General features: G+C 37.9%; 1 long non-coding RNA gene across 1 annotated transcript in view; it reads right to left on the minus strand.

The window, feature by feature from the left end:
* LOC311580952 overlaps positions 1 to 12,735 on the minus strand; it is a 36,038-nt gene extending 23,303 nt beyond the window's left edge. The window contains exons 1-2 of the long non-coding RNA XR_014773611.1: positions 12,597 to 12,735; positions 8,309 to 8,460 (exon numbers count right to left, since the gene is read on the minus strand). This is a non-coding gene — a long non-coding RNA (uncharacterized lncRNA). The remainder of the gene's footprint in view (positions 1 to 8,308; positions 8,461 to 12,596) is intronic.
* Between the last annotated feature and the right edge of the window lie 2,286 nt (positions 12,736 to 15,021).

Raw genomic sequence — 15,021 nt, forward strand, 5'->3', positions numbered from 1 at the left:
TTTTCATAGTGTAGCTGATTTCTTGTGTCAGAAATTTTTTTACATTTAACATTTTTTGACATATGTGTTGATTTTTTAATTGTATTTTCTTTGCCTAAGATTCTCTCCTTTATCTCCTGTTTTCTGTTGGTTATGACTACCTCTGTAGTTCCTGTTTTATTAGCTACATTTTCCATCTCCAGGATCTTCTCAGTTTGTGTTTTATTTACTGTTTATATTTCCATTTTTAAGTCTTAAACTATTGTATTCATTTCCTTTAACAATTTGATTGTATTTTCCTGTATTTCTTTAAAGGATTTATTCATTTCCTCTTTAAAGGCCTCCGTCATCTTCATGAGAATAGATTTAACATTATTTTTTTGCTTGATGGTCTGGAGATTATTATTGTGAAAGAAAATCAATGAGGCTTATTCCTGGGTGTGTCATCTTTGATCTTATTCAGTTATATTATTTCACCATCCAAAGATGACAACTATACTGATGAAGTGTATTAGCATGATCTCTTGACTGCTAATTTGAAAGTTTGTTCAGAGTGCAGGACTTGGGTAGCACTGCTGTGAAAGCCTCTCACTGCCTTAGGTGTCTATGTAGATGGAAGACAGCCCATTACCTCACCGAGCATTCTGACATGCTCAGGTCCTCCTGAGAGCATCTTGTTCATTAATTCCATTTAGCAAAAACATAGTATCCATGTCAGAACTGTACCATTTCCTCCAAAGTTGCTGTCTGTCCTTTGCCATTTTAAAATTCACTGACAAATTTCATAAAATAAAACATAGGTTTAGGGGCAAGTCTGGTTTCTACATATGCCTTCTACCTGTAGCAGTTTCTTCCTTTTATCTACCAGCATTCCGGATTACTTAATGAATGTTATGAGTTGGTATTAAAATATATACTTTCCTGAGAAAGCCATGTTGGTAAAGGATGTAGCATTTTGGTTGTCTTTGACTTTGCAGAGAGCTATTCCTGACGATAGGTACAACTTCCTCATCATTTCTAACACATTTTTTTGAGAGAAAATGATGTATGTAGAGTGTTAAGACTGTCAGTAAACATCTAAAGAAAGACAACGGTTGCCCTCGGTATTTCCTCATTTCTAAGTAGAGAACATCACACTGCAAGGAACTGATAAGGCATTTCCTCTACTTCCACCCTCTGAGAAACTTTTCATTTTGTTAGGGTGGGGAAAAGGAAGAAGACTAAGCCCAAGTTTGTCACCCCCAGCAGCCTGAAGAATTCCTTATTTAATCTTTTAGAGACCTTGACTAAGGTCAAAACAGAATTCAAAGCTTCTACACACTAACTCTTCCAGGATTAATGAATATGAAGCAGAATTGGGATCAAACAAAAATGTTTCGATATAGGCTTAATCACAACTCGTAAAATAGAAAAAGAATCTTTAAAATAATAAAAACATTTTTAAATGACATATTCTGTATGTCTCTGAGGTTTTTGAAGACCTTATCTATTTTACCTTATCGTTCTATACCATCATATCTATTTGTTGAGCCTAAAATGTATATACCTGTGATAAAAATAGATTAGTAATTGATATGACCATGACTTGATCAACTAACAATTAACTTGTATAACTTATTTATCCTAAACGGCCGACCCTAGCAACACCCAGCTACATCAAAGACGATGATGACCACAAAAGAACCTCCTTATGGAGATGCCTCCAAATGTGGCAAACAAGCCACTGGAAAAATTGTCCTTGTTTCTACCACAGACAGAATTCTGCCTAAAATAAGGCAAGATTGGATGCAGGCAGAGTCAAAAACCAAACTCTGCCAAGACAGGGTAAACAAAGCCTCAATTGTCCCTGCCCCACAAATATGACTGTCAGATATATTGGGCCAGAAGGCTGAAGATGATGCTCCAATGTTATAGAGAGTTTTGGGTGACTGTTCAGGCAGCAAACTGTCTCTGTCATCTTCTCATTTGGAAAGTTACTAACCTGCATTCCTGGTATATTCAGGTAATCAGTTTTATTCCTCCTCAAGTCTCTAATGGGCTTGAAGACCAGATAGTTTAGTTTTACAACTAAGCTTAGTTATTTAGGGGTTAAGATGTTTTTAGGTCTAGGTAGGTGTTTTAAGTTGATAATGACAAGATATGATAGATATTGATTTATGTTCAGAGTTTTAGGCCCACCAAGATAGGAAAGATATTTCCTTCAAGTCTGTCAAATTCAAATAGCCAAAACACTAAGAACATAACATTTATATAATTCCTGATTGCGTCATAGTTATTCTTGCTATAGTTAGTTTATTGTATATATGTGTTATAAAATAAATGTTTATGTAAAAAAAATTTTAAAAATGTTTAATTAAAACAACAAGAACAACCAAAAGCAAGAAAGAAAGAAAGAAAGAAAGAAAGAAAGAAAGAAAGAAAGAAAGAGAAAAATAAAGAAGACTTGGAACGAATGCCATGCCTCAGATCATGGGTGTGGACCTCTCTAAGCAAATTGCATACACTTAGTTGTCTTTAATATAGTTGTGTCCAGAATTTTGGTAGTTTTGAGGATATTTCCCTCAAAGGGTTGCTAAGAAATTTAAATGAGGACCACACAGGAATGCTGAAAGGTAGGATGCTTCTCTACAGAGTTAATAGTCTCCTGTGAGTGTCCAAAAGGTACCCAGGAACAGCAATGCAGCCTGCCCAAGGCCATAGAAGCTCAGGCCTTAGGCCAGATTCACCACTATTCTAACTACAAAAACAAAAATCCTATAAATAAAAGGAGAGTTATTTCTATGGCAACAGCCATACAGCCCTGTTGACAGCTCTGGGGCTCTTGCTTCTCAGGCAGTGAAGGCACCAATCAGAATGCAGGGAGCGGGTCTCTTCCATCTACATGATTGCTTCATGTTCCTTATCCATCCTGCTTCTTTGCAGAAATGACTATGATGAGGAAAATTGCCATTTAGCCAAAGGGTACTTTTTTATTATTAAAAATATTTTAGATTCTGGGTCAAGAATTGAGAAAATCTTGTTAGGTAAGAGTGTATCTACAACAGCTAAGACTCCTCGGGACTGGAATAGCAAAGGAAACGTCAACATCTCTGCAATATTGGGTAAAACGTTGTCACAGGGTGATGGATGTCTACAGTCCTTCAGCAATAACAGCAAATCATTTGATATTGTTTCCTAAAGAAAAGAGCCTAATGTTGTTGTTGTTTTACTTTTAGAATTACTTTCTTCCATTTTTTTTTCTCAGTTTCCTTTAGACTGGACCATGTTTTTTATAGTAGCATATGGGAAGAATGGAGGAACTGCACGATATAATGTGTCTAGCGTAGTGCATTGTACAGGATGAAAACTGCATTTTCTTAATAACACACATAATTCTCTGTGTTCTCGGGTCAAGGGCACTCCCTCATACTAAAAGCTTGCACATGAGTTGGAAACTTCTCTGTATCATGATTGTACCCTGATTCAGTATAGCCATTCCGCTTCAGAGTAAAGCTCAAAAAAAAAAAAATGGAAATCACTCAAGTACAGATACGAGTAAAGACTTTTGAAACTAAGTATGAATTACTTGGGCAATCATACATATCACTTAGCAGGGCCCACACTAAGTGTGCTTGTGTGAGAATGTGTAGATTGGAACAGCACACTAAGCATTAATGTCTTCCCCAGCTTTGCCTTAGCCTTGAGCCATAGAGTGCATTGTCAAATATACTTTTAGTAGTGATTACAGACACGAGAAATTTCCTTTGCAAGGGAAATAAACACAGATGATATCTCTGATTACAATTCTCCTGTGAGCTTAGTAGTTACTGTAAGAAATTAGTTCCTCTCAGGTCTTGCTTTACAAAGACCTCTTTGTTTTATGTTGAAGTTCAGTAATGTGGTTCAAAGAGGCGTGGATATATTTGAGTGCCAAGAACCAACCATTAGCTATGTCTTTCTAAGCTTCTGTGGCCTTTGACTCATCTTTAGTAACTCCAAATTTCCTGTGGGCATTAATGGACTTGAGAAAAATATTGGTGCCATACCTGGGTGGCTGATGGATTCCCAGAAGTACAGCCACTCCCCTAATTCTTGCTACTCTTGTGATTTCTTTTTAGAAGTTTCTATTTCTCACTAAAGTCCAGTCTAATCTGCCCATCCAAGAGCTTTAGGGAAGTTGTTTTTAATAATGCAGCCAAAAATCATAATAAAAGAAAAGCAATTGTGGTCTGGATTTTTCTGTAATCAATTTTGGAAGATGTCAATCTGAAATTCTAGTTCTAAATTAAATGGTACGTATCTAGATACTCTTACATGAATGCTTTTCTGTCCCAAAGCTATGGCTAGAAATAAAATAGATGGAGTTTCCAGATCAGAGGGAGGGTCAACACCTCTACTCTATGGGTCACAGATAGGTGACCACATGCTCTTGTGAATAACATTTCATGAAAATACAGGCACACTTTTCCCCTGACAGCCTTTCTTCTCAAAAGCAGTAATAAGTGTTTGCAACAGAAACTAGATGGCTCACAGATAGTAAAATATTTATGACCTGGCCATAGACAGAAGGTTTCCCCCATCCTTGGATCAGAAAACTGCTTTTAATTAAGGCAAGCATCTGGAGGACTTAGTGTTACCCCCAGAGAGAGTTATCATATCACAGAGAATTTTCTCTCTTCCAATGGGGTTACAAATAATGATTACATTATTTTTTTAACTAAGTGTGATGAAAAGTTTTAACTTTTTCTGTGTTTAATTTCTAGTTTTAAATAAAATAAAGTAAAAACTTTAGAAGTTTACTCATTAAAATGACCAGTTAGCTAAAATCTCATTCTAAAAATAAGTTTGATCAGGTAGCCTTTTAAAATATTAGTGTATTATTTTTCCTCTAATGTTTCTTTTTCCTTCATGATCCCTCTTTACAGTCAGTCTACCAGGGTATCTTATGGGAGAGTACAATATGATGTTTTTATTCTTTGACTCTCAGACAAATTCCAGTCTTGAAATATATCCCATCCTGAAGATAATCATCATTCTTTTGATAGTCAAGTGAGGATATCACATAGTTAAGACAGAACGCCCAATCTCAGCACCCTCCCTGCCCTCTGACTCCCTCGCCTTCTCCTTTACAGCCAAAACCCTCAAGATGTCTGTTACTTTCCTTCAAATCTTTTTCTTCACCTTTTCACCATCTTTGTTTCTTATCAAGTCTCCAAGTTCATACCAAACTAAAATTCCTTCAATCTATCAGCACTTTCTTTCCAAAGCTGAAACCTAATCATTGGATTGTCCACCTAAGCACCTTAAATACTCACCCATGATGGCAGAAGAAAATCTATGCTATTTAGTGTGCTGTGTGGAAGACTTACGTAGTTTGAATTTTGTCTGAAATGTCATGGCATTTGTCGTCACATGCCAAATTCTTTTTCAATCTTATAAGATATGTACATTATTACCAGGGAACTCTTATCAGGGTAACATTTCTGGCCACAAATCATCCAACCCTTTGCGACCCATTGTTTGTATTCTTAGCTTCCATGTGCAGAGCAGGAGATAGTTAAGGCATTGTGAGGACTCGGGAATTAGTGCTCTCCTACTGACTTCCACTAGACATGGTGTAAGAAGCACAGCACATCCCTTTGGGTTTCACATGTTTAGATCACATGGTAGAGGAAGACACTCCAGAACTCATTCTAAGGAAAAGTGACAAAGATCTAATCTGGGTTTGGGCATTAGAAGGGGACACTTTGGTTCTGTGTGTTGCAGGTACCTAAGCTCGCATTATGTTTCACCCATCAGGCATCATCTTGTACTTCCTGAAATAAGCTTACACTGTCAATGCTGCTCCAAACCACCACTGCAACTTTTAATTTCCCCCAGGCCTTGCTGTTTACCCATGCATTAAGCTGGTGAGGGTAGTACATGCCTGGAAGACAGACATGGGAGTTCAAGGCCACATCCACTTCAAAAGGAAAACAAACCAGAAACTGTTAAATCTCTTTCCAGTTATGCATCTACACCCTGAGCCCTATCTCACCTCCTTAGAACATTCAATCTCAATTCTTGCAAAATCTCAGTTGCTGTGTAGCGCTTTAACTAAAATGCCACCCGAGCTCATAGTTTTAAAGAAAATAGTCACTTCCCACTTACTGATGAGATAGCTGTATGCTTCCCGTATTCATTTAAATCTTCCTTTCTTCCCTCTCTGTGAGGACATGTCTCTTTTATTACCTTACCATTTGTTACCATTTGTTAGAGTTCTTGATATGTAATGGAACTTTGATGACTATTGAACGATAGCACTGAAATGGACACCATCAGAACCAGACATAAAGTATTTATAGATAAGGCACTTAGACATTCGGCTTTAGCCCTCCAAGTCACTGCTGTTGCTCTGGTCTCTTCATTTAACTTGGGAACAAGTGATAACTCACTCCTCTTTCCCAAAATAAGCTCTTCAATTACCTTTCACGGCTCTTTGGTACATTGTCATCCAATAGAGTCTCTAGGCAGTGGCACTCACATGTTATCCTTAGTAGGTGTAGTGTTTACCTTTGGCTTATTGCTGACATTCAAGTCATCCAAAGCTATTGGAAAATTCACTCTTCAGTTATGTGTTCCAGTCAGTGAATTATCTTCTTTCATAAGTACTTATTATAATTGTCTTAAATATCAGTGCATACTGTATATGGCTCACCTTGTCTGTTTTATAAGATGCTAGTTATGTCAGGAAATAAGAAAGTTTGTGACATTCCAGCAGCTTTTACATCACAGGACCACTGAGAAATGAGGCTGATATAATCTTACCCAACATCCCTTTCTGTGGATGTGGATGGCATAGAAATGTTTCCTATAGTCTAAATTCACTTTGCTTTTTTTTAATGATTTCTTGCTTGTCTGATGTATCCCTGCTTAAAGGGTCAGATGAGTTCCTCCCCCAATGCAGTCCCAAGGCACTCTCAGGAGAAACACAGTGCAGACTGCTAAGAGAAGTTCAGAGTCCGGCAGCTCTCTCTTGCATACCAATCTTTGACATTTATTCGATTGCCATTTAAAATCCAAGTCTTCATTTGTACATTTTCAATTCCAAGGGGGGGAAAAGCCAACAGGAATCTGTCAGAAACGAGCCTTTTAAAAGCTTCTGCTAACAGCTGTTCTGAGCAGCTGGTCCCAGAGTCAGAGTGGAATATGCAAGTCATCCCGTCCCGTCCACGTGAAGTCTGACTGGGCTGAGCAGCTTTAAATGTCAGCGTTAGAATCGTTACAGATGGAAATGGGTTTTTAAAAATGTATGCCTTCTCATTTCACAATTCATTCATCCATTCGCTTCCTATATTGAGAAGATTATGGAATGGCGATGAAGAAACCACTGCCCATTGTGTGTTTTGCTGAGGACCAGAATTAAATTAACCAACTGCAGTCATTTAAAATAAAGATAACTGAACTGTCGGTTGATAGCATGCATGCTCTTTTCTCATCAGGAATAAGTTACATATGAGGTTGCTGTGGAGCATTTTCAGGTATTTTAAGCCATAAATTTCATTTCAGTCACTTTTTGATTTGAGCTACGTGAGTATTCAAGATACTATTTTTCTCTGTAAACCGATTCACCTTTGACACTGTCCCCGCTATATAACAAGAAGAAACAGCACACAAGGACTTACACAAATGACTGTGGAGTTCAATAGTTTAGATTAGATTGCCCATGTATCCAGAAAGGGATTTGACTTTATTATTGAGCAAGGCTAAGTAATCAATACCAGAGTTAATGGAGAGTGGTTTTTCACTGATTGTAAATACTAAAATGGAGAATATCATTTTTCATAGGCATATCAGGGTTATAAATGATTTCTTGGAAAGCTAATGAAGACAGATCTATGAAGGAGACTATTCAATTTTGTGATTCTTAGCTATCTATGAAATGCATTCTTTCTAAATAGAGAGCTTGAAAGGAGGCATATTAGTTTGAGACTGAAAACAGAGCATACTAAAGTATAGAATACTGATTTTCATAGCGTTATTGTAGGGGAATTTGTAGAATTTCAAATGATGGTAGATAATGGACATGATGTCTCTGATGACACATTGTGTCGTCCACATTAAGGAAATGACGTAAAAATTCAGTGCAAGACCTCTTACCTGATACTGGTGATCTAGGCCCAACTCTGTGGACACCAGGCCTCAAAGCGCTGCTCATGTTAGCTGGACTGTTCCTGGGCAAACAAACCTAAAGCAACTAAAGTCTATGCAGCAATAGAGGAATAAGTCCATTTTTTAAATTAAAAATATAAAAAACCTCTCTGCATACAGTTTAGCATATTTTTTTTTTTTTACTTCTTATGAGGTTTACCTTGAGGTACTTATGGAAGACGGTGTAATTTCAAACCTCTCATCTGAAGATATAAGAGCTCTTTTAGCCTTTCACAAGAATTCATTTTTTCCCCAGGAGCTTTTCACTTTCTCCCTCTTATTGGTCATACTGGGTTACATGGGTATGCTTTCCTGCACAGAAATTTGAAAAAGAGAAGGTATGTCATCACTCTGTAGTTCATCATCTCCAGAATTTCCTGCAGACATATTAATCTGTGAGTGTGCAAGTCCCTTGTGTACAATGGAATACACTACCTGCATATAACCTACACACCTCCTCCCACATATTTTGAGTCATCTCCCGTTTACATATAAAATTAAGAAAATATAAAATGGTTGGTCTAGGCAAGCCTTGCCTCAAACTCGCAGCAATCCACTTTCCTTTGCTTCCTTGAGCCCTGAGAATATTTTTCTCTTTGAAAATTTTAGATCTATAGTTGACTTACTCTATGGAAGTCACTCTACAGCACAATTTATAAAAATGGGATTTTGACAGTAACTGTTTCCAGGCTTTGGAATGAGATGAGCAAAAGGAAAGGAAAAGAACAGTAGGCACAATTGTGTTACTCTTGTTTGTTTTGGTTTTTGTGGGTGTTTGTTTGTGACAGTGCCTCACTTTTTAGATCTCGCTGTCCTGGAATGTCACTATTTAGACCAGATTGGACCTAAATTCACAGACGTAACCATGACTCTGCCTTCTAAGTGTTAGGATTAAAGATATACGCTACCAAACTGGCTGTTCTTGCCTTTAAATTGCATGTTAATTAAGTATTTTTTACTATCCATTTTATTGAGTTTAACTAAAATATACCTTTTTTTCTCTCTCTTCTTACTCCTGTTTCACCACCCTGAACCCTCTCATATTCATGACTTCTTTTTCTTTAATTATTGTTATAAGCACATACATAAATACACATATGCACAAAATATATAAATACAGCAGGCTGAGTCCATTTAGTGTTGCTCTTATGTATATATTTTTAGGACTGACAACTGTTGGATTTATTTTTTTATAAATCAGTGTTTCTGTTAGCTTATTTTTTAACCAGGATATCACACAAATAATTGAGCCTCTTTTATAATGCAAGGCTTCACAACACAATCTGAGCAGCTTAAGTCTGTTCTTAACCCTCTGTGCTATCCTGTCTTACTCCCAGCAAACATCCAGGGATACTTGCACTTTGTAGTTTCCCACAGCTCCAACTCCTTTCTCCTTATCTTCCTTCGACCTCTACCCATTGTTGAATCCCCTGCTTCTTCTCCTAACTCCTCCTCCCCTGGCTGGCAGGAACTCCAGCCCTATTTTCTCCCCTGTTCATCCTCTGTTGCTTTATTGATATAAAAGGGGGTCAATCGGGGAGCAGAGCTTTCACAACATTTAGACAGGAAATCAGAATTTAAACTATGCAATAACTTTATGACTACAGACAACTATGTACTAGATAATTAATCAGTCCCCAGGGAAGACTAATTTTCCTTCTTTTCACGGTTTATAATTGCTTATAGATCTTCTAGGATTAGGGAACTGTGAGATTTCTCCAATCTGCTTTAGGAGGTGAACTGGTGTTGGATTTGTTCCAGTCATGTTTAAGGAGCCATGTTGTTGACATTTCCTGAGTGCAGCCTCCCTGCGACATCTAAAAGACCAAATCTTCCACTCCATATCAGTCTCCGTTGATGATAATGAAGTTACTACACTATTCTATTGACTCACTCACTCAATACACTTTTCTACAACCATTGTCATTATACTTTTTTCAATTAGATGTGTCAAATAACACAATTGGAGTCACTGAATGGTAAGTAGAAGTCTAATGAGGGTTTGTGAAAATATCTGGCCCATACTTAAGTCTTTTTCTTGTTTCTACTTGTATACCCTCATACATTTTTGGTCTGCACTGTGGAAATGGCTTCCAAGCTCTATTGTTTATCTTAGCTGAAAATATAAAAGACAAATAAATTTACTCAGACATTTTAAAATTTCAGTAACTACTTATCTGAATTACTTTTTTTTAAACCTAAAACCTTTTAGCTCAAATCTTGAGTTTTATTTATCTATCTATCTATTTATTTATTTATTTATTTTGTAGATGTACATCTTTAATGACCTCATAGGATAAAGATAGTTCATAAATAAGTAGTATGCTGTAGATGAAAGAAAAGGCAGGCACGAGGAAAGCCATAGCAATAAGTAAATAAGTAAGTAAGTAAGTAAGTTCTTAGCAGAAAGTCTGATCTAAACAGTACACAGTTCATCAATATGTTGAAAGGGAATATTCATTGGAAGAGAAAATGAAAGGCTCATGCTCTTTCTAGTCAATTGTTATGTTGTTCTGAAATAGAGCTAAAAATGAAGGGAATTCAGAATTTGGTTCTGAGGTAAGGTGGTGCTTGCAAGGCAGTAGACTGAGTGGACTGTGGAGTAAGTGTGCCAGGTTACAATGGAACGGGGAACAAACGGAAGGAGATGTACAAGTGAGAATGAGTGTTTACGTTCATCTTTTAAGAAGTCAGGAAAAATAGAAAAGCAGTTTAGTAGAAGCAATACTGAAGTAAAGCTCTCTCCAGCTTTAGCATAACATATGTACACAGTGAGAAGAGAATGTGTAGAGACAAGAAACCAGTGATGATTGTGGGAGGGTGGTGATGGAAAATAAATCACAGCCAAGAATCTGTCAGATTTATCTAATCTTTTGACATTGTGACACAACATTGTCATCTACAGAGTTCATGCTCTGAAGCTGTTTAATTGAATTTAAAAGAATAAAATCTCATTATGCTTTAAGTTAAGTACAGATTTTTGTTGTTGCTGTTGTTGTTGTTGTTGGGCCTTACTCACAGCTGTCCTGGTATGCTTGGGTCACAGACTGAGCATTCCTTGTAAGCTACCTCCACAAAGGAAAGGCATCCATATCACTCTGGGAAGAACGACCGGGTACCTGAGTACCAATACAGCTGGGTTGCCATGGGAAATGCTGCTGCAAGAAGACGACTGCATTGAGACTACTTCTCATTGGCTGCGTTAAAGCTTTGCTTGTTTGTCAAGTAAATAGTAGAGTGAGGGGCAGCATCTTAGGAGCTACAGGGGGTCTGGATGGACACATGAAGATGAGACTGGACACTGCACACTGCAGGGCCTGATAAAAGGATGCAGCAGCGCATTCATGTTGCACTAGAATACGGAAGCAGCACTGGGGGGCAGAGACCCCTTTCCTCTTGGCTTCGGTGCCAGAGACTGGCCACAGCTGAGTCCCTGACGGTCAAGACTTGAGGTTCATTACCCTTGCTTTCTCCTGGTTTCCATAAACTTATATTTTTATAAAAATTAAACAGTTGAAGGGGTACCAAGAAAACTTAGGAGGGGTGGTATGACAGAACATGCGATATCCTGAGTAGCTTGAGCAGAGGGGTGTAGAGCATGCAGATATAGGGTGCAGGGAACAGAAGAGCACATTACCATCCTGTTTAGCAGGGCGGAGTGCACTGTGAATCCTGGTAAAGGCCTTTCACTCTTCTGGTTCAGCTCTTTGCTGTCTTGTCAGGCACCATTCGGGACAGCAACATATTTTCAGCCCTCCCAGAACATATCATATGCAGCTCTAGATACACAGACGCTGAAATACATAGTATGTTTTACCAGTGTCCACTTATAACATCTGTGTGTGGCTCTGCGTTTTCCAATGTGTAGTTTTTAATCTCAAATTGACCCCATTGCGGAATCTACAGTGATATCTAATTTAGAAATAACAGTGTTTTAACTTTTGAATGAAGTTGTTGTATTTTTTTATATGTTCTACACTAAATGGTTAGTGTACAATTGAATAATATAAAAGCAAAATGGGAAATTTTCAACCCTGTATATTTGAAATATATAGCAAAAAGACGTGATCTTTTCTTCTTTCTACTCAAATACTGCCAAGCATCACATAAATAGTCCTGAGACACATACCGTTCAGTGTTGTCTACTCTGTGTGAATACTAGTGTGCTCACACAAAACCACATGGTGAAGTCTAGTCATTCAATGTGGCCTCTCCATGCCACCTAGTGAAGTGAGAGACATGAGACACAGGAATACACTGCTGTCACATGGCATACTGTCTGGTTACAAACTTTTAAAGTTGAAGTACACAATAACAATAAAGCTTATAACAAATGCATCACTATGATGCTTCACTTATAATTTATAATTTTACATGCATCCTTTTAAATGATTATATAGGCACCACAGTAGATTTATATGAGCTATGACACAATACATGAATAGCACCTTTTCCTGCAACTTAACCTTGGCTGCAGTGTCACCAGTAGGAGGAACTTTTTACGTCCGTCATAAACTTATGAGACCACAGCTGTGTTATATGTCTGTTGTGGGCCAAACATGAATGGCTGCGTGTTCTCAAATTCTGTTGTCATAGTTTCTGAATCTTCTTACAGAATCCTTGGTGGGCAGGTGAGAATTCAAGGGACAACAGCATTAGCATGTTGCTATGGTCCCTCTTCCTTCCTTAGTGAGTGAGGAGGGACTTTTTTCAAAGACAAAGAAAGCCTTCTGAGCTGTAGTCCTTGTCTGTGATTTCATCAGATGTGTGTAAGGAAGGAATGCCCTTGCTCAACTCAGAATGAGTGAGACAGCAGCCAAGCCTGTCAAACATGTACAACCTGTTTAAAATCTCACAATAGGGTGTACACCTTACCTCAGCACTCCACCCTCTGGGAAGAAAAGGGAAAAAAAAGCACTTAAATCAGCAAGCCTGTCACTAACCCTGCACTTCCTACCACAGCAAGTTCTGTAAAAAAAAAAACCCATGAAGAACTTGTTATAAACCACTAGAATCTTGAAACTCTTGACTATCAAAATGAAGTTTAGACATAAAGACCTTAAGGCAGTCCTGGACCTGCTGTACCAGATGAGGTGGTGTGAGAAGTTCTCCATTCCCCAGGAGGAGGAGAAGGGACTGGTTGAGTGTGCCATCACAAAGATGACTGCACTTGGCATGAGACAGCACCTGCTCCTTCTAACTGGGCATTTCCAGCTGTGGAAGGACACCTCCCACACAGTCTTGGAAGTAGAGTCTGACACAGGTCATGAGGAGGTTTCATTCTTACAGGAGAGGCAGTTTGAGCTACACAGCCTTGAACTGCTGTCCAGCATACGGTTCCAGTAGCAAATGTGCTGCCTAGCATTTGGTTTTATTCTCTATTAGAAATTAGTGAACATATTTTCTTTAGAAATTAGTTCTCATGTCAGTTTATGTAGGAGAAAAAACATTGTGTATATATATGTATATATATATGTATGTATATATATATATATATATATATATATGCATATGGCACACACTATCATATTAAAATTTTAAGTCTGGGTTTTCATTAAACTGTTTTCCAAATGCTCCTAATACAGAACTGGATTGTATTGTTCAAGGTGTCTCAAAACTAATTTCATGAAATTTTGCTTTAAATTCTACATAATGTAGTAAAGAGAGACAATTCATAGTATCTAACAGTTATAGATGATTTCAGCAGAAGCAGGCTGATTCTGTGAGTTCAAGGCCAGTCTGGTCTATATAATGACTTCCAGGCTTGTCAGAGCTATCTGGTGATAACCTGTTTCAAAACCAACCAACCAAAGAGAAAAAAGCACAAAAGACAAAATACAAACAAATATATTTCTTAAAAGACTAACATTTCCTTCTAAGATAAGCTTTCATGTAATATTTGTCTCTAACATGCACTGTATAATTTAATTTATTTGCTGTATATTCTATAGCTTTCTGAGGGTAAAGGTATAAAGAAATGTGTGCATGTGCATGCGTGTGTGTGTGTGTGTGTGTGTGTGTGTGTGTGTGGCAGAGAGAGAGAGACAAACAGACAGACAGACAGACAGAGACAGAGACAGAGACAGGGACAAAGAGAGTGAGAATGACACGTACAGAAAAGCTGATTCTTGCTTATCCAGAGAAGAGGAGCCATTTGTTTCAAAGTTAGCACATGCCTTCCGACTGTGGAAGCTACTCATGAATGTCAGCAGCAGGCATTTTAGTCATAGAGTGGAAATGGTGATGGGCTTCCAGTCCAGAATCTTATGCTGAAACAGCTTTTATGAATCATCAACTTCCTTAAAAACAACTCCCTAAAAGCATGTTGGTGTACTAGATTTGGTACTGGGATAGATAAATGCATTAGTGGAAAACATAAGTAAAATCTAAAGGCATTTTTAGTTCGGATAAATACACCATGATCAGGTGAGATTTTTAACATTAGAGGAAGCCAGTTGAAAGTACACACAAATTCTAACATCTTTGGGAATTTTCTGTGTTCCCACCCGCCACCTCCACCCCAAATAAAAGATGATTTTTCTCAAAACCTTGGGCAGGAGAGAAGAAGGGTGAGTTTCCTTTCAGGATCCTAAGAATTGTGGCTTCTGTTATATGAGCGAGCAGACTTGATGACGTCATCTTAAAGCATACTTAGAATGAAGCATCACTGATTAAACTTTAAAAGATAAAGGAAGAAAGGTTAGTCAGGACTGGTGGTGCAAGCCTTTAGTACCAGCACTCAAGAGAATGTAAAAGAAGGAGGCAGATCTCTGTGTATTTCAGGTGAGCTTGGTCTGTGTGGTAAGCTCAAGGACAAAGAGTTAGACCTTATCTCAAAACAAACAAACAAGCAAACAAAAAGGAAAGCAGGTA

Source organism: Acomys minous, assembly GCF_964271855.1.
Source record: "Acomys minous genome assembly, chromosome: 13".
NCBI lineage: Eukaryota > Metazoa > Chordata > Mammalia > Rodentia > Muridae > Acomys > Acomys minous.